A 19,812-nucleotide genomic window follows, 5' to 3' on the forward strand; every position below is an offset into this window, starting at 1 on the left:
TCAGGTTGAGGTGTCGTCCCCACTGCCTGGCGTCAGGTTGAGGTGTCGTCCCCACTGCCTGGCGTCAGGTTGAGGTGTCGTCCCCACTGCCTGGCGTCAGGTTGAGGTGTCGTCCCCACTGCCTGGCGTCAGGTTGAGGTGTCGTCCCCACTGCCTGGCGTCAGGTTGAGGTGTCGTCCCCACTGCCTGGCGTCAGGTTGAGGTGTCGTCCCCACTGCCTGGCGTCAGGTTGAGGTGTCGTCCCCACTGCCTGGCGTCAGGTTGAGGTGTCGTCCCCACTGCCTGTTGAGGTGTCGTCCGCACTGCCTGGCGTCAGGTCGAGGTGTCGTCCCCACTGCCTGGCGTCAGGTCGAGGTGTCGTCCCCACTGCCTGGCGTCAGGTCGAGGTGTCGTCCCCACTGCCTGGCGTCAGGTCGAGGTGTCGTCCCCACTGCCTGGCGTCAGGTCGAGGTGTCGTCCCCACTGCCTGGCGTCAGGTTGAGGTGTCGTCCCCACTGCCTGGCGTCAGGTTGAGGTGTCGTCCCCACTGCCTGGCGTCAGGTTGAGGTGTCGTCCCCACTGCCTGGCGTCAGGTTGAGGTGTCGTCCCCACTGCCTGGCGTCAGGTTGAGGTGTCGTCCCCACTGCCTGGCGTCAGGTTGAGGTGTCGTCCCCACTGCCTGGCGTCAGGTTGAGGTGTCGTCCCCACTGCCTGGCGTCAGGTTGAGGTGTCGTCCCCACTGCCTGGCGTCAGGTTGAGGTGTCGTCCCCACTGCCTGGCGTCAGGTTGAGGTGTCGTCCCCACTGCCTGTTGAGGTGTCGTCCGCACTGCCTGGCGTCAGGTCGAGGTGTCGTCCCCACTGCCTGGCGTCAGGTCGAGGTGTCGTCCCCACTGCCTGGCGTCAGGTCGAGGTGTCGTCCCCACTGCCTGGCGTCAGGTCGAGGTGTCGTCCCCACTGCCTGGCGTCAGGTCGAGTTGTCGTCCCCACTGCCTGGCGTCAGGTTGAGGTGTCGTCCCCACTGCCTGGCGTCAGGTTGAGGTGTCGTCAGCACTGCCTGGCGTCAGGTTGAGGTGTCGTCAGCACTGCCTGGCGTCAGGTCGAGGTGTCGTCAGCACTGCCTGGCGTCAGGTCGAGGTGTCGTCCCCACTGCCTGGCGTCAGGTCGAGGTGTCGTCCCCACTGCCTGGCGTCAGGTTGAGGTGTCGTCAGCACTGCCTGGCGTCAGGTTGAGGTGTCGTCAGCACTGCCTGGCGTCAGGTTGAGGTGTCGTCAGCACTGCCTGGCGTCAGGTTGAGGTGTCGTCCCCACTGCCTGGCATCAGGTTGAGGTGTCGTCCCCACTGCCTGGCATCAGGTTGAGGTGTCGTCCCCACTGCCTGGCATCAGGTTGAGGTGTCGTCCCCACTGCCTGGCGTCAGGTTGAGGTGTCGTCAGCACTGCTTGGCGTCAGGTTGAGGTGTGTGTACATGTTTCTTACCTTACCAGAATGTTCTGACAGGGTTGGACAACAAAACTCTAGGACTTTTTTTTGTTTCCTGAATATGTTAAAATTATATTTTAGGCTTTAGGGTTCGGGTTGCGTTTAGGGTTCGGGTTGCGTTTAGGGTTCGGGTTGCGTTTAGGGTTCGGGTTGCGTTTAGGGTTCGGGTTGCGTTTAGGGTTCGGGGGAAAATAGGACTTGAATGGGAATACAATTTTATTCCTCAAAAAGTCCAGAAAATTCCTGAAAACAAAGTTGTGTCCCCGTCCGTGTGTGTGTGTGTGTGTGTGTCTGTGTGTGTCCATAGTAGTGTGTGTGTGTGTGTGTCCGTGTGTCCATAGTAGTGTGTTTTCTCCTACCTTGGCTGAGGAACTCCTCCATCTTGTCCTTGAAGGGCTGCAGGTGATCTTCAGTGGACACTTTACACACCTTCTCCACCTCTGTGTTGCACGCTGGAATGAGAGGACGACACTAAACTGTTTACAAAACGCCCACAGAACGCCAATACAGTGGCTGATTTCAAGAGAAAAATCACCATTTAAGATATGTAAATATTCAACCTTTAACTAGGCAAGTCAGTTAAGAACAAATTCTTATTTACAATGACGGCCTACCGGGGAACAGTGGGTTAACTGCCTTGTTCAGGGGAACAGTGGGTTAACTGCCTTGTTCAGGGGAACAGTGGGTTAACTGCCTTGTTCAGGAGCAGAACGACAGATTTGTACCTTCAAATCAGCAACCATTCGGTTACATGCCCAACGCTCCAACCACTAGGCTACATACAATGTCGACCATAACAGATTAGTGCCCGACCAGTGGTCATCTTCAGTGTAGCTAAACCATGTTACTATGACCTAGCGATAGTTTCACATGAACCCAGCCCGCTTCTCTAACATCCCTGAAATGGGCCCTGTACTTACAGAAAACTAACCTATCCTGATCAACTATTACTCGTTGATAAATATGACTCAGCCGAGAGCTGCCCTGTGACACGAGCCTACCAGAGGAGCTACATAACTTCTATGCTCACTTCGAGGCAAGTAACACTGACACATGCATGAGAGCACTAGCTGTTCCAGAAGACTGTGATCACGGTCTCCGCAGCCGATGAGAGGAAGACCTTTAAACAAGCCAACACTCACAAGGCCGCAGGGCTAGACATTACCAGGACGGGTAATGCGAGCGTGCGCTGACCAACTAACCTCCACCCTCACCCTCGACCCTAACCCTCACCCTCGACCCTAACCCTCGACCCTAACCCTCGACCCTAACCCTCGACCCTAACCCTCGACCCTAACCCTCGACCCTCAACCCTAAACTTGTACGTCTAAATCCAGCCTTGACACTAGCTTCTTAGCAATGACTTCACTGACATTTTCAACCTCTCTCTGTCTGAGTCTGTAATACCAACATGTTTCAAGCAGACCACCATAGTTCCTGTGCCCAAGAACAATAAGGTAACCTGCCTAAATGACTACCGACCCATAGCACTCACATCTGTTGCCATGAAATGCTTTGAAAGGCTGGTCATGGATCACATCAACACCATCATCCCAGAAACCCTAGACCCACTCCAATTTGCATACTGCCCTAACAGATCCACAGATGATACAATCTATTGCCCTCCACGCTACCCTTTCCCACCTGGACAAAAGGAACACCTATGTGAGAATGTTATTCATTGACTATAGCTCAGCGTTCAACACCAAAGTGCCCTCAAAGCTAAGGACCATGGGACTAAACACCTCCCTCTGGTGTCAGAGCCCTACAAATTGTCAAAGACTCCAGACTGTTCTCTCTGCTACCGCATGGCAAGTGGTACCGGAGCAACAAATCTAGGTCCAAGAGGCTTCTTAACAGCTTCTACCCCCAAGCCATAAGACTCCTGTACAGCTAATCAAATGAATTACCCCCTGTATATAGCCTCCACATTGACTCTGTACCGGTACCCCCTGTATATAGCCTCCACATTGACTCTGTACCGGTACCCCCTGTATATAGCCTCCACATTGACTCTGTACCGGTACCCCCTGTATATAGCCTCCACATTGACTCTGTACCGTAAAACCCTGTATATAGCCTCCACATTGACTCTGTACCGGTACACCCTGTATATAGCCTCCACATTGACTCTGTACTGGTACCTCCTGTATATAGCCTCCACATTGACTCTGTACCGGTACCCCCTGTATAAAGCCTCCACATTGACTCTGTACCGTAAAACCCTGTATATAGCCTCCACATTGACTCTGTACCGGTACCCCCTGTATATAGCCTCCACATTGACTCTGTACCGGTACCCCCTGTATAAAGCCTCCACATTGACTCTGTACCGTAAAACCCTGTATATAGCCTCCACATTGACTCTGTACCGTAAAACCCTGTATATAACCTCCACATTGACTCAGTACTGGTACCCCCTGTATATAGCCTCCACATTGACTCTGTACCGGTACCCCCTGTATATAGCCTCCACATTGACTCTGTACCGGTACACCCTGTATATAGCACAGATTTATTTCTTCTTAAAACTGCATTGTTGGTTAAGGGCTCGTAAGCAAGCTTTTCACTAAGGTACTTCACTCTAAGGTACTTCACTCTAAGGTACTTCACTCTAAGGTACTTCACTCTAAGGTACTTCACTCTAAGGTACTTCACTCTAAGGTACTTCACTCTAAGGTACTTCACTCTAAGGTACTTCACTCTAAGGTACTTCACTCTAAGGTACTTCACTCTAAGGTACTTCACTCTAAGGTACTTCACTCTAAGGTACTTCACTCTCTAAGGTACTTCACTCTAAGGTACTTCACTCTAAGGTACTTCACTCTAAGGTACTTCACTCTAAGGTACTTCACTCTAAGGTACTTCACTCTAAGGTACTTCACTCTAAGGTACTTCACTCTAAGGTACTTCACTCTAAGGTACTTCACTCTAAGGTACTTCACTCTAAGGTACTTCACTCTAAGGTACTTCACTCTAAGGTACTTCACTCTAAGGTACTTCACTCTAAGGTACTTCACTCTAAGGTACTTCACTCTAAGGTACTTCACTCTAAGGTACTTCACTCTAAGGTACTTCACTCTAAGGTACTTCACTCTAAGGTACTTCACTCTAAGGTACTTCACTCTAAGGTACTTCACTCTAAGGTACTTCACTCTAAGGTACTTCACTCTAAGGTACTTCACTCTAAGGTACTTCACTCTAAGGTACTTCACTCTAAGGTACTTCACTCTAAGGTACTCTAAGGTACTTCACTCTAAGGTACTTCACTCTAAGGTACTTCACTCTAAGGTACTTCACTCTAAGGTACTTCACTCTAAGGTACTTCACTCTAAGGTACTTCACTCTAAGGTACTTCACTCTAAGGTACTTCACTCTAAGGTACTTCACTCTAAGGTACTTCACTCTAAGGTACTTCACTCTAAGGTACTTCACTCTAAGGTACTTCACTCTAAGGTACTTCACTCTAAGGTACTTCACTCTAAGGTACTTCACTCTAAGGTACTTCACTCTAAGGTACTTCACTCTAAGGTACTTCACTCTAAGGTACTTCACTCTAAGGTACTTCACTCTAAGGTACTTCACTCTAAGGTACTTCACTCTAAGGTACTTCACTCTAAGGTACTTCACTCTAAGGTACTTCACTCTAAGGTACTTCACTCTAAGGTACTTCACTCTAAGGTACTTCACTCTAAGGTACTTCACTCTAAGGTACTTCACTCTAAGGTACTTCACTCTAAGGTACTTCACTCTCTAAGGTACTTCACTCTAAGGTACTTCACTCTAAGGTACTTCACTCTAAGGTACTTCACTCTAAGGTACTTCACTCTAAGGTACTTCACTCTAAGGTACTTCACTCTAAGGTACTTCACTCTAAGGTACTTCACTCTAAGGTACTTCACTCTAAGGTACTTCACTCTAAGGTACTTCACTCTAAGGTACTTCACTCTAAGGTACTTCACTCTAAGGTACTTCACTCTAAGGTACTTCACTCTAAGGTACTTCACTCTAAGGTACTTCACTCTAAGGTACTTCACTCTAAGGTACTTCACTCTAAGGTACTTCACTCTAAGGTACTTCACTCTAAGGTACTTCACTCTAAGGTACTTCACTCTAAGGTACTTCACTCTAAGGTACTTCACTCTAAGGTACTTCACTCTAAGGTATATGTACCTGTTGTTTTCAACACAGGTGACAAATACAATTAGATTTTCTGAAGTTCTGTCAAGGTACTGTATGTGGCTGCGAAGGCAAATCATTCAACTGCATTCTGACCACATCACCTGTCATCCCTGGTAACCCCTGTCGCCCCTGGTAACCCCTGCTCCCCTCCCGCTGATGCCTGCTGTGGAATTCTGGAATATATTCTAGAACTTCTGTGAAGCTCTGAGAGTCAAGCACCAATCAGTGGCCATAATGAATTAGAGTCAGAGTGTCAGTGTCCAATCTAAATCCCAGCTGGACAATTACCGCCCTCGACCTGACCTTTAGCCTGTGTCAGGGAGGGCCATGTTGTTCTTCCTGGAGCACACTGGTTGAGCACATCTCAGTAGGCTAGACACCATCTGTCTGTAATACAGACCCAGCCTACAGTCACCTCTAATAGACCACCAATATAACAGACATCTCAGTAGGCTAGACACCATCTGTCTGTAATACAGACCCAGCCTACAGTCACCTCTAATAGACCACCAATATAACAAAGAGGGACGGATGGAGAGACCCGGTTATTCTGGTACTGTAAATATCCTCCTCCGCTGTAGCACAACCCCGCAGTTTAACCCCAACAGAACATGGTTCTGTCTGAATGCGAGCAGCACCGCAAGGTCGCACGACCAGCGACACGTGGGAGAGAGAGAGGGAAAGTGCAGAAAGATTGAGACGCCCGCTGACGAGCTGAGCCAGGCAGCTGAGAGGGGACCATCTAGCTACAGAACAGAGAGCACCATATAGTTATAGAACAGAGGGCTTACTGTAAAGAGAGAGGACCATATAGTTACAGAACAGAGGGGGCTTACTGTAAAGAGAGAGGACCATATAGTTACAGAACAGAGAGGGCTTACCGTAAAGAGAGAGGACCATATAGTTACAGAACAGAGAGGGCTTACCGTAAAGAGAGAGGACCATATAGTTACAGAACAGAAAGAACAATATAGTTACAGAACAGAGGGCTTACTGTAAAGAGAGAGGACCATATAGTTACAGAACAGAGGGGACTTACTGTAAAGAGAGAGGACCATATAGCTACAGAACAGAGGGGGCTTACTGTAAAGAGAGAGGACCATATAGTTACAGAACAGAGAGGGCTTACTGTAAAGAGAGAGGACCATATAGCTACAGAACAGAGGGGGCTTACTGTAAAGAGCACCATATAGCTACAGAACAGAGGGGGCTTACTGTAAAGAGCACCATATAGCTACAGAACAGAGGGGGCTTACTGTAAAGAGAGGACCATATAGTTACAGAACAGAGGGGGCTTACTGTAAAGAGCACCATATAGCTACAGAACAGAGGGGGCTTACTGTAAAGAGAGGACCATATAGTTACAGAACAGAGGGGGCTTACTGTAAAGAGCACCATATAGTTACAGAACAGAGGGGGCTTACTGTAAAGAGCACCATATAGCTACAGAACAGAGGGGGCTTACTGAGGATGAAAAGTGTGGTGTGTGTGGACCATGGTAAATCATTGGTGATGTGGACAACAAGGAACTTGAAGCTCTCGACCCGCTACACAACATCGTCGATGTGGGCGTGCCCTCCCCTCTTTCTCCTGTTGTCCTCAAAGAGCTCCTTGGCCTTACTGACGTTGAGGGAGAGGTTGTTGTCCCGGCACCACACTGCTAAGTTTCTGACCTCCTCCCTGTAGGCTGACTCAGCGCCACCGGTGAACAGGCCTACCACCGTTGTTTTGTCAGTAAAACGTCATGGTGTTGGAGTCATGTATGGCCACGCAGTTGTGGGTGAACAGGAAGTACACGAGGGAACAAAGCACACACCCGAGGGGCCCCCGTGTTGCGGGCCAGCGCGTCGGAGGTGTTGATGCCTAGCCTCATCACCTGGGGGCGGCCTGTCAGGAAGTCATTCGCGGAGGGAGGTGTTTAGTCCCAGGGACCTTAGCTTAGTGATGAGCTTGGAGGGTACTATGGTGTTGAACGCTGAGCTGTAGTCAATGAACAGTAATCTCACATAGTTATTTCCCTTCTTGTCCAGGTGGGAGAGGGCAGTGTGAACGCTGAGCTGTAGTCAATGAACAGTCCTCTCACATAGTTATTTCCCTTCTTGTCCAGGTGGGAGAGGGCAGTGTGAACGCTGAGCTGTAGTCAATGAACAGTAATCTCACATAGTTATTTCCCTTCTTGTCCAGGTGGGAGAGGGCAGTGTGAACGCTGAGCTGTAGTCAATGAACAGTAATCTCACATAGTTATTTCCCTTCTTGTCCAGGTGGGAGAGGGCAGTGTGAACGCTGAGCTGTAGTCAATGGACAGTAATCTCACATAGTTATTTCCCTTCTTGTCCAGGTGGGAGAGGGCAGTGTGAACGCTGAGCTGTAGTCAATGAACAGTAATCTCACATAGTTATTTCCCTTCTTGTCCAGGTGGGAGAGGGCAGTGTGAACGCTGAGCTGTAGTCAATGGACAGTAATCTCACATAGTTATTTCCCTTCTTGTCCAGGTGGGAGAGGGCAGTGTGAACGCTGAGCTGTAGTCAATGAACAGTCCTCTCACATAGTTATTTCCCTTCTTGTCCAGGTGGGAGAGGGCAGTGTGAAGTGCAATTGAGATGGTTTTATCTGTGGATCTGTTAAGGCGGAATAGGAACAGGGTGTCTGGGATGATGGTGCTTCATGACCAGCCTTTCAAACCAATTCCTTCTTATACTGGAGTGCTTCAGGGCGATAGTAATGTAGGTAGGTTACCTTGGAGCTCTTGGGAACAGGGACAATGGCGGTCAGGTTGACACATGTTGGGATTACAGACTTGGACAACGAGAGAGTGAAAATGTCTGTAGACACCTGCCAGAAGGTCGGCAGATGCTTTGAGAACCCGCCCTGATATTCCATCTGGCACGGCGGCCATTCTAGGGAGTTTTTCCTAGCTTGGTTCCTCTCTAGGTTTCTTCCTAGGTTCTGGCCTTTCTAGGGAGTTTTTCCTAGCTTGGTTCCTCTCTACGTTTCTTCCTAGGTTCTGGCCTTTCTAGGGAGTTTTTCCTAGCTTGGTTCCTCTCTAGGTTTCTTCCTAGGTTCTGGCCTTTCTTGGGAGTTTTTCCTAGACACTGTGATTCTACACCTGCACTGCTTCCTGTTTGGGGTTTTAGGCTGGGTTTCTGTACAGCACTTTGAGATATCAGCTGATGTAAGAAGGGATTTCAATAACTTTGATTGATAACCTGTTGAAATGTTTTGCTCACAACGGCCACGGAGAGCGAGATCACACAGTCGTCAGGGAAAGCAGGGGCTTTGTCACGCAAGGCACAGTGTTATATTCCTCAGAGAGCATAAAAAGACATGTCGCTCGTTTGGGAGTTTTGTGCCCATGGGAAGTTCACGGCTTCATGGTTTCCCTTTGGAATCCGTTACCGTCTGACAGACCCAGTCACATGTACGACAAGCTTCATAGTCTGTAATAGGATGCCTCTTTCCTCATATATATATATATACACACACACATACACTGCCTTCCTGCAGGTTTGAAGACTCAGAGGTCGGAGACTTCTTGTATGTGTCACGTTCATTGTAAGCGGGTCGGCTTTGTCGGACCATTTCTGTATTGGCGTCACTGGTACTTCCTGTTTAAGCTTTTGTTTGTAAACAGAAAGCAGGAGAATGGAGTCACGGTAATGTTAGCCCGAAGGGAGGACGAGGGAGTGCTTTGAGAGCATTTCTGTGGGTAGGATACAGGTGGTCTGGGGTTTTAACAGGAGATGTGTTGGTAGGATACAGGGGGTCTGGGGTTTTAACAGGAGATGTGTTGGTAGGATACAGGTGGTCTGGGGTTAACAGATGTGTTGGTAGGATACAGGTGGTCTGGGGTTTTAACAGGAGGTGTGTTGGTAGGATACAGGTGGTCTGGGGTTTTAACAGGAGATGTGTTGGTAGGATACAGGGGGTCTGGGGTTTTAACAGGAGATGTGTTGGTAGGATACAGGTGGTCTGGGGTTTTAACAGGAGGTGTGTTGGTAGGAAACAAGGGGTCTGGGGTTTTAACAGGAGATGTGTTGGTAGGATACAGGTGGTCTGGAGTTTTAACACCCCATAGGGGCACAGGAGATGTGTTGGTAGACGTGAGGTGGGACGGTTTGAAATCACCCAGCATTTAAAACCAGGTGATCAAAAGCACAAGAATTCCTTCAAACTTGAAGCAGCAAACCAGTTATTTATGGGGGAAAAAAACTGTTTTTCCAGAAGCCGTCGTCCAATCCTGCCACTCATGGAGAATCCATGATATTATAGAGTAACAGTACAGCTTCCAGCCCTCTCCTCGCCCCTACCTGGGCTCGAACCAGGGACCCTCTACACACAGACAATAGCCACCCTCAAAGGATCGTTACCCATCGCTCCACAAAAACCGCGGCCCTTGCAGAGCAAGGGGAACCACTACTTCAAGGTCTCACAGAGAGTGACGTCACCGATTGAAAAGCGATAAGCGCGCACCACCGCTAACTAGCTAGCCATTTCACATCGGTTACACTAGCATAGCTTCCTCATCCAGCCACGTTTCACTAAGACATTATATTGTTCAAGTCCCTCTGATAGAAGATTCTCGGACGACGCTCATCCATCTCATTCCTGAGTGACTGGACATTGGCCAATCGAATGGAGGGGAGCGCCACTCGGTTTTCTCTTCGCCTCACAATTTCACCCGACATCATCCCACGTCTACAGCGTTTTGGTGGATTATGGTCCGGTATGACCAGTGGAACAGCTGAGTCAGAGATGAAGTCTAAATCGAGGTCAGTGATAATAGTATAGCTATTTAAACAATACACGTCACTCAAATGGACAAGTTGGGTCGGGGCGCGTCGCCCTCCTCCGTCCCTCGGGACATGTGGCCCCCCTGTAATTAAAGTGCACATGGTCTCTCCGGTTGAGGCCCGAGGACAGAGAGAGAAACATGGTCTCAGTCCTGACAGAGCGATAGCTACCTGCGATCAACTGCTCCTCGCCAGCAGAACGTGACAGTAGAATGTAGAACTCTTTAAAAAAGGTTCAGCCAGCTACTGAAACTCATTAGGTGACTGAAGGCAATGAGGACAAGCCACTGAAAACGTCTATCGACAGCCTGATAGTCTCTAACAAGAGCAAACTGAATCGAGCTAAGCATGGTGCCCATTCTGGCCTCGAGCATGGTGCCCATTCTGGCCTCGAGCATGGTGCCCATTCTGGCCTCGAGCATGGTGCCCATTCTGGCCTCGAGCATGGTGCCCATTCTGGCCTCGAGCATGGTGCCCATTCTGGCCTCGAGCATGGTGCCCATTCTGGCCTCGAGCATGGTGCCCATTCTGGCCTCGAGCATGGTGCCCATTCTGGCCTCGAGCATGGTGCCCATTCTGGCCTCGAGCATGGTGCCCATTCTGGCCTCGAGCATGGTGCCCATTCTGGCCTCGAGCATGGTGCCCATTCTGGCCTCGAGCATGGTGCCCATTCTGGCCTCGAGCATGGTGCCCATTCTGGCATCAAGCATGGCGCCCATTCTGGCATCAAGCATGGCGCCCATTCTGGCATCAAGCATGGCGCCCATTCTGGCATCAAGCATGGCGCCCATTCTGGCATCAAGCATGGCGCCCATTCTGGCATCAAGCATGGCGCCCATTCTGGCATCAAGCATGGCGCCCATTCTGGCATCAAGCATGGTGCCCATTCTGGCATCAAGCATGGCTGCTCTCCCACTGTCCCAAATGGAACCCTATTCCCTACTTTATACTACAGCCCTATTCCCTATATAGTGCACTACTTTATACTACAGCCCTATTCCCTATATAGTGCACTACTTTATACTACAGCCCTATATAGTGCACTACTTCATACTAGAGCCCTATTCCCTATATAGTGCACTACTTCATACTAGAGCCCTATTCCCTATATAGTGCACTACTTCATACTACAGCCCTATATAGTGCACTACTTCATACTACAGCCCTATATAGTGCACTAGGTTTAAATAGGGAATAGAGTGGCATTTGGGATGCAGGCAAGCTGTCAGAGATCAGGGTAGAAACTAGGATGTGTTTACACAACTCTCTCCTGCTTCCTCATCTCATCATTTAATGAGCTGCTTGGAACCACATTAAAAAAAAACAACTAAGAATCAGAGAGAAATTGGCCCAAGCGAATTACGCCAAATGACCCTGATCTGGTTCTGTCCTGAAATAGCCTGCTGCACTGACCTCTCCCTGGCCTGTGCGAGGGGCTGTGACAGCAGTGACCTCAGCGAAGGGGGTCATGTTTCATCTGGTTGGTTGATAAGACAGACGTGGGGACGAGAACAGTCCAGGAATTTTAAAAATTATAGCGGGAACAGGGTGAGAAGTCTTTTCTTTAAAAAATTGTTTTGAGAGAAAGAGAGAAAGGGAGCGAGAGAGAGAGAAAGAGAGCGAGAGAGAGCGAGAGAGAAAGAGAGAGCGAGAGAGAGAGAGAGAAAGAGAGAGAGCGAGAGAGAAAGAGAGAGCGAGAGAGAAAGAGAGAGCGAGAGAGAAAGAGCGAGAGAAAGAGAGCGAGAGAGAGGGAGCGAGTTACACAGAGAGAGAGAGAGGGTCACAGAGTGACTTTGAAAAAGAGAGAAAGATCTGTTTATCATTTCCAATGTGTTAACAACTTCCAGCCTTCTAAATGCTTGACCTTCAGGAAATAACTTGTAGTTTACACACTGTGTTCAAAGCCCTGTTCTCTGCCAGCACTGTACACTACATTTACATCAATATTTACACATGGAGGTGGCGTCCTTATGTCTGAAGCCTCCTGGATAATTAGCATAATAATTCAAGCCACCCCTGTATGATGAGCAATCATGAGGACAAGGTAACGGTCAAACAAGCAGAGGGCCTATGGAGAAACATACAGGCGTGGTGTAGGAGTGGGCTTTTCAGAGAGCTGAACACTACACAAACAAGCAGAGGGCCTACGGAGAAACATACAGGCATGGTGTAGGATTGGGCTTTTCAGAGAGCTGTACACTACACAAACAAGCCTGGTGCAACTCTCCCCCTGGCCTGGCTGGCATTAGAAGCAGTGTTCTGGAACACCAGGGAGGTAGGGGAGGGAGGGCCTAGGAGAGGTGAGGGCTAGGAGAGGTGGGGGGGACGAGGAGAGGTGGGACGAGGAGAGGTGGGGGGACGAGGAGAGGTGGGACGAGGAGAGGTGGGACGAGGAGAGGTGGGACGAGGTGGGGGGGGGGACGAGGAGAGGTGGGGGGGGACGAGGAGAGGTGGGGGGGGGACGAGGAGAGGTGGGGGGGGGACGAGGAGAGGTGGGGGGGGACGAGGAGAGGTGGGGGGGGACGAGGAGAGGTGGGGGGACGAGGAGAGGTGGGGGGGACGAGGAGAGGTGGGGGGGCGAGGATAGGTGGGGGGACGAGGAGAGGTGGGGGGGGCGAGGAGAGGTGGGGGGGGGACGAGGAGAGGTGGGGGACGAGGAGAGGTGGGGGGGACGAGGAGAGGTGGGGGGGGGACGAGGAGAGGTGGGGGGGGAGGAGAGAATAATGGTCCGGCTGTTAGTTCCAGTGAAGGGAAATGTAACGCTGCAGCATACAATGACATCCAACACCTCTGGGATGAATTGGAACGCCGACTGCGAGCCAGGCCTAATCGCCCAACATCAGTGCCTGACCTCACAAATGCTTTAGGCTGAATGGAAGCAAGTCCCCTCTCAATGCAGATGATTTTGGAATGAGATGTTCGACGAGCAGGTGTTCACATACCTTTGGTTATGTAGTGTATCTGTGACCAACAGACTGTATTCCCAGTCATGTGAAATCCATAGATTAGGGCCTAATTTATTTATTTCAATTGACTGATTTCCTTATATGAAGTGTGAACTCAGTCAAACCTGTGACATTGATGGGTTTATATTTTGGTTCAGTGCAGTTACCTCGAAGGTCCTTCTTCAGCCTGGTCAGGTCCTTCTGAAAGTCCTCAAACTTCATCTGTGAAGCCTGGAACAGATCCTGGGGCTCAGGGAGAGGGTAGAGGCACGTCTCCCTGCCGGCGTCCTGACCATACATGACATTAGTCCTTAGAGCACAGAGACTTAGATAACGTAGAGTTAGACCACAGAGTGGGAGGAGAGAGGAGAGGGTAGAGGCACGTCTCCCTGCCGGCGTCCTGACCATACATGACATTAGAGCACAGAGTGAGAGGAGAGAGGAGAGGGTAGAGGCACGTCTCCCTGCCGGCGTCCTGACCATACATGACATTAGAGCACAGAGTGAGAGGAGAGAGGAGAGGGTAGAGGCACGTCTCCCTGCCGGCGTCCTGACCATACATGACATTAGAGCACAGAGTGAGAGGAGAGAGGAGAGGGTAGAGGCACGTCTCCCTGCCGGCGTCCTGACCATACATGACATTAGAGCACAGAGTGAGAGGAGAGAGGAGAGGGTAGAGGCACGTCTCCCTGCCGGCGTCCTGACCATACATGACATTAGAGCACAGAGTGAGAGGAGAGAGGAGAGGGTAGAGGCACGTCTCCCTGCCGGCGTCCTGACCATACATGACATTAGAGCACAGAGTGAGAGGAGAGAGGAGAGGGTAGAGGCACGTCTCCCTGCCGGCGTCCTGACCATACATGACATTAGTCCTTAGAGACTTAGATAACGTAGAGTTAGACCACAGAGTGAGAGGAGAGAGGAGAGGGTAGAGGCACATCTCCCTGCCGGCGTCCTGACCATACATGACATTAGTCCTTAGAGCACAGAGACTTAGATAACGTAGAGTTAGACCACAGAGTGAGAGGAGAGAGGAGAGGGTAGAGGCACGTCTCCCTGCCGGCGTCCTGACCATACATGACATTAGTCCTTAGAGCACAGAGACTTAGATAACGTAGAGTTAGACCACGTAGAGTGGGTAAGGGTAGTAGAGACGATACATGACATTAGTCCTTAGAGCATTCGATAAAGCAGCAGGGGTAGTAGAGTTAGATCACAGAGTGGGTTAGGGTGCTAGAGTGGGTTAGGGCAGTAGAGTGGGTTAGTGCAGTAGAGTGGGTTAGTGCAGTAGAGTTAGATCACAGAGTGGGTTAGGGTAGTAGAGTGGGTTAGGGTAGTAGAGTGGGTTAGGGTAGTAGAGTGGGTTAGGGTAGTAGAGTTAGATCACAGAGTGGGTTAGGGTGCTAGAGTGGGTTAGGGCAGTAGAGTTAGATCACGTATAGTGGGTTAGGGTAGTAGAGTTAGATCACGTAGAGTGGGTTAGGGCAGTAGAGTTAGATCACGTAGAGTGGGTTAGGGTAGTAGAGTTAGATCACGTAGAGTGGGTTAGGGTAGTAGAGTTAGATCATGTATAGTGGGTTAGGGTAGTAGAGTTAGATCACGTAGAGTGGGTTAGGGCAGTAGAGTTAGATCACATGGAGTGGGTTAGGGCAGTAGAGTTAGATCACGTGGAGTGGGTTAGGGCAGTAGAGTTAGATCACGTAGAGTGGGTTAGGGCAGTAGAGTTAGATCACGTAGAGTGGGTTAGGGCAGTAGAGTTAGATCACATAGAGTGGGTTAGGGCAGTAGAGTTAGATCACGTAGAGTGGGTTAGGGCAGTAGAGTTAGATCACGTAGAGTGGGTTAGGGCAGTAGAGTTAGATCACGTAGAGTGGGTAAGGGTAGTAGAGTTAGATCACGTAGAGTGGGTAAGGGTAGTAGAGTTAGATCACGTAGAGTGGGTTAGGGTGGTAGAGTGGGTTAGGGCAGTAGAGTGGGTTAGTGCAGTAGAGTTAGATCACATAGAGTGGGTTAGGGCAGTAGAGTTAAATCACGTAGAGTGGGTTAGGGCAGTAGAGTTAGATCACGTAGAGTGGGTTAGGGTAGTAGAGTTAGATCACATGGAGTGGGTTAGGGCAGTAGAGTTAGATCACGTAGAGTGGGTTAGGGCAGTAGAGTTAGATCACGTAGAGTGGGTTAGGGCAGTAGAGTTAGATCACGTAGAGTGGGTTAGGGTAGTAGAGTTAGATCACATGGAGTGGGTTAGGGCAGTAGAGTTAAATCACGTAGAGTGGGTTAGGGCAGTAGAGTTAAATCACGTAGAGTGGGTTAGGGTAGTAGAGTTAGATCACATGGAGTGGGTTAGGGCAGTAGAGTTAGATCATGTAGAGTGGGTTAGGGCAGTAGAGTTAGATCACATAGAGTGGGTTAGGGCAGTAGAGTTAGATCACGTAGAGTGGGTTAGGGTAGTAGAGTTAGATCACGTAGAGTGGGTTAGGGTAGTAGAGTTAGATCACGTAGAGTGGGTTAGGGCAGTAGAGTTAGATCACATGGAGTGGGTTAGGGCAGTAGAGTTAGATCATGTAGAGTGGGTTAGGGCAGTAGAGTTAGATCACGTAGAGTGGGTTAGATCACGTAGAGTGGGTTAGGGTAGTAGAGTTAGATCACGTATAGTGGGTTAGGGTAGTAGAGTTAGATCACGTAGAGTGGGTTAGGGCAGTAGAGTTAGATCACGTAGAATGGGTTAGGGTAGTAGAGTTAGATCACGTAGAGTGGGTTAGGGCAGTAGAGTTAAATCACGTAGAGTGGGTTAGGGCAGTAGAGTTAGATCACGTAGAGTGCGTTAGGGCAGTAGAGTTAGATCACGTAGAGTGGGTTAGGGCAGTAGAGTTAGATCACGTAGAGTGGGTTAGGGGAGTAGAGTTAGATCACGTAGAGTGGGTTAGGGCAGTAGAGTTAAATCACGTAGAGTGGGTTAGGGCAGTAGAGTTAAATCACGTAGAGTGGGTTAGGGTAGTAGAGTTAGATCACATGGAGTGGGTTAGGGCAGTAGAGTTAGATCACGTAGAGTGGGTTAGGGCAGTAGAGTTAGATCACATAGAGTGGGTTAGGGCAGTAGAGTTAGATCACGTAGAGTGGGTTAGGGTAGTAGAGTTAGATCACGTATAGTGGGTTAGGGTAGTAGAGTTAGATCACGTAGAGTGGGTTAGGGCAGTAGAGTTAGATCACATGGAGTGGGTTAGGGCAGTAGAGTTAGATCATGTAGAGTGGGTTAGGGCAGTAGAGTTAGATCACGTAGAGTGGGTTAGATCACGTAGAGTGGGTTAGATCACGTAGAGTGGGTTAGGGTAGTAGAGTTAGATCACGTATAGTGGGTTAGGGTAGTAGAGTTAGATCACGTAGAGTGGGTTAGGGCAGTAGAGTTAGATCACATGGAGTGGGTTAGGGCAGTAGAGTTAGATCACGTAGAGTGGGTTAGGGCAGTAGAGTTAGATCACGTAGAGTGGGTTAGGGCAGTAGAGTTAGATCACGTAGAGTGGGTTAGGGCAGTAGAGTTAGATCACGTAGAGTGGGTTAGGGCAGTAGAGTTAGATCACGTAGAGTGGGTTAGGGCAGTAGAGTTAGATCACATAGAGTGGGTTAGGGCAGTAGAGTTAGATCACGTAGAGTGGGTTAGGGCAGTAGAGTTAGATCACGTAGAGTGGGTTAGGGCAGTAGCGTTAGATCACGTAGAGTGGGTTAGGGCAGTAGAGTTAGATCACGTAGAGTGGGTTAGGGCAGTAGAGTTAGATCACGTAGAGTGGGTTAGGGTAGTAGAGTTAGATCACGTAGAGTGGGTTAGGGTAGTAGAGTAGGTTAGGGTAGTAGAGTTAGATCACGTAGAGTGGGTTAGGGTAGTAGAGTGGGTTAGGGTAGTAGAGTGGGTTAGGGTAGTAGAGTTAGATCACGTAGAGTGGGTTAGGGCAGTAGAGTTAGATCACGTAGAGTGGGTTAGGGCAGTAGAGTAGGTTAGGGCAGTAGAGTTAGATCATGTAGAGTAGGTTAGGGCAGTAGAGTTAGATCATGTAGAGTGGGTTAGGGCAGTAGAGTAGGTTAGGGCAGTAGAGTTAGATCATGTAGAGTAGGTTAGGGCAGTAGAGTTAGATCATGTAGAGTGGGTCAGGGTAGAAATGTACTATTTTCAACAGTAAATTAATACTGAAGACATCAAAACTATGAAACACATATGGAATCATGCAGTAATCAAAAAAGTGTTAAATGAAAATATATTTTAGATTCTTCAAAGTAGCCACCCTTTGCCTCGATGACACCTTTGCAAAATCTTGGCATTCTCTCAACCAGCTTCATGAGGAATGCTTTTTTAACAGTCTTGAAAGAGTTCCCACATGTGCGGAGCACTTGTTGGCTGATTTTTCTTCACTCTGCGGTCCAACTCATCTCAATTGGGTTGAGGTCAGGTGATTGTGGAGGCCAGGTCATCAGATGCAGTAGTCCATCACTCTCCTTCTTAAACAGCCTGGAGGTGTGTTGCATCATTGTCCTGTTGAAGAACAAATGATAGTCCCACTAAGCGCAAACCAGATGGGAGATGTATTGCTGCAGAATGCTGTGGTAGCCATGCTGGTTAAGTATGCCTTGAAATCTAAATAAATCACAGTGTCACCAGCAAAGCACCCCCACAACACCACCTCCTCCATGCTTCACGGTGGGTTCCACACATGCAGAGATCATCCGTTCACCTACTCTGAGTCTCACTCAGACGGTGGTTGGAACCAAAAATCTCAAATTTGGACTCAGACCAAAATAACCGATTTCCACCGGTCTAATGTCTATTGCTCGTGTTTCTTGGCTCAAGGAAGTTTGTTCACATTATTGGTGTCCTTTAGTAGTGGTTTCTTTGCAGAAATTCAACCATGAAGGCCTGATTCACGCAGTCTCCTCTGAACAGTTGATGTGGAGATGCGTCTTACTTGAACTCTGTAAGCATTTATTTGGGCTGCAATCTGAGGTGCAGTTAACTCAGATGAACTTATCCTCTGCAGCAGAGGTTCCTCTGGGTCTTCCATTCCTGTGGCGGTCCTCATGAGAGCCAGATTCAGAGCGCGTGATGGTTTTTGAGACTGCACTTGAAGAACGTTTCAAAGTTCTTAATTTTCCAGATTGACTGACCTTCATGACCAAAAGTCATGATGTACCTTTGCTTCTCTTTGCTTATTTGAGTTGGACTTGGTCTTTTACCAAATAGGGCTATCTTCTGTATACCACCCCTATCTTGTCACAACGCAACTGATTGGCTCAAAAGCATTAAAGAAAGAAATACCACAACTTTTAACAAAGCACACCTGTTAATTGAAATGCATTCCAGGTAACGACTTCATGAAGCTGGTTGAGAGAATGCCAAGAGTAAGCAAAGCTGTCATCAAGGCAAAGGCTGGCTACTTTGAAGGATCTCAAATGTATTTTGATTAGTTTAACACTTTCTTGGTTACTACATGATTCCATGTGTTATTTCATAGTTTGATGTCTTCACTATTATTCTACAATGCAGAAAAAAAAGAAAAAAAAACTTGAATAAGTAGGTGTGTCCAAACTTTTGACTGGTACTGTGTGTGGATATGTATTTTTAATTTTTACTTTTTTGTTTGTTGACTAAATCACTACCAAAACCCACCGACTGGGCTTCGTCTAGCTAAACCCCCTACTGGGCTTCGTCTAGCTAAACACCCTACTGGGCTTCGTCTAGCTAAACACCCTACTGGGCTTCGTCTAGCTAAACCCCCTACTAGGCTTCGTCTAGCTAAACCCCCTACTGGGCTTCGTCTAGCTAAACCCCCTACTGGGCTTCATCTAGCTAAACCCCCTACTGGGCTTCGTCTAGCTAAACCCCCTACTAGGCTTCGTCTAGCTAAACCCCCTACTGGGCTTCGTCTAGCTAAACCCCCTACTGGGCTTCGTCTAGCTAAACCCCCTACTGGGCTTCGTCTAGCTAAACCCCCTACTGGGCTTCATCTAGCTAAACACCCTACTGGGCTTCGTCCAGCTAAACACCCTACTGGGCTTCATCTAGCTAAACACCTTACTGGGCTTCATCACGCTAAACACCCTACTGGGCTTCATCTAGCTAAACACCCTACTGGGCTTCATCTAGCTAAACACCCTACTGGGCTTCATCTAGCTAAACACCCTACTGGGCTTCGTCCGGCTAAACCCCCTACTGGGCTTCGTCTAGCTAAACCCCCTACTGGGCTTCGTCTAGCTAAACCCCCTACTGGGCTTCGTCTAGCTAAACCCCCTACTGGGCTTCGTCTAGCTAAACCCCCTACTGGGCTTCGTCTAGCTAAACACCCTACTGGGCTTCATCTAGCTAAACACCCTACTGGGCTTCGTCTAGCTCAACACCCTACTGGGCTTCATCTCGCTAAACACCCTACTGGGCTTCGTCTAGCTAAACACCTTAC

General features: G+C 49.0%; 1 pseudogene; it reads right to left on the reverse strand.

The window, feature by feature from the left end:
* The window catches only part of LOC135513361 (formin-2-like), a 158,158-nt pseudogene that overhangs the window by 26,314 nt on the left and 112,032 nt on the right, over positions 1-19,812 (reverse strand).

This window comes from Oncorhynchus masou, chromosome 24 (genome assembly GCF_036934945.1).
Source record: "Oncorhynchus masou masou isolate Uvic2021 chromosome 24, UVic_Omas_1.1, whole genome shotgun sequence".
NCBI lineage: Eukaryota > Metazoa > Chordata > Actinopteri > Salmoniformes > Salmonidae > Oncorhynchus > Oncorhynchus masou.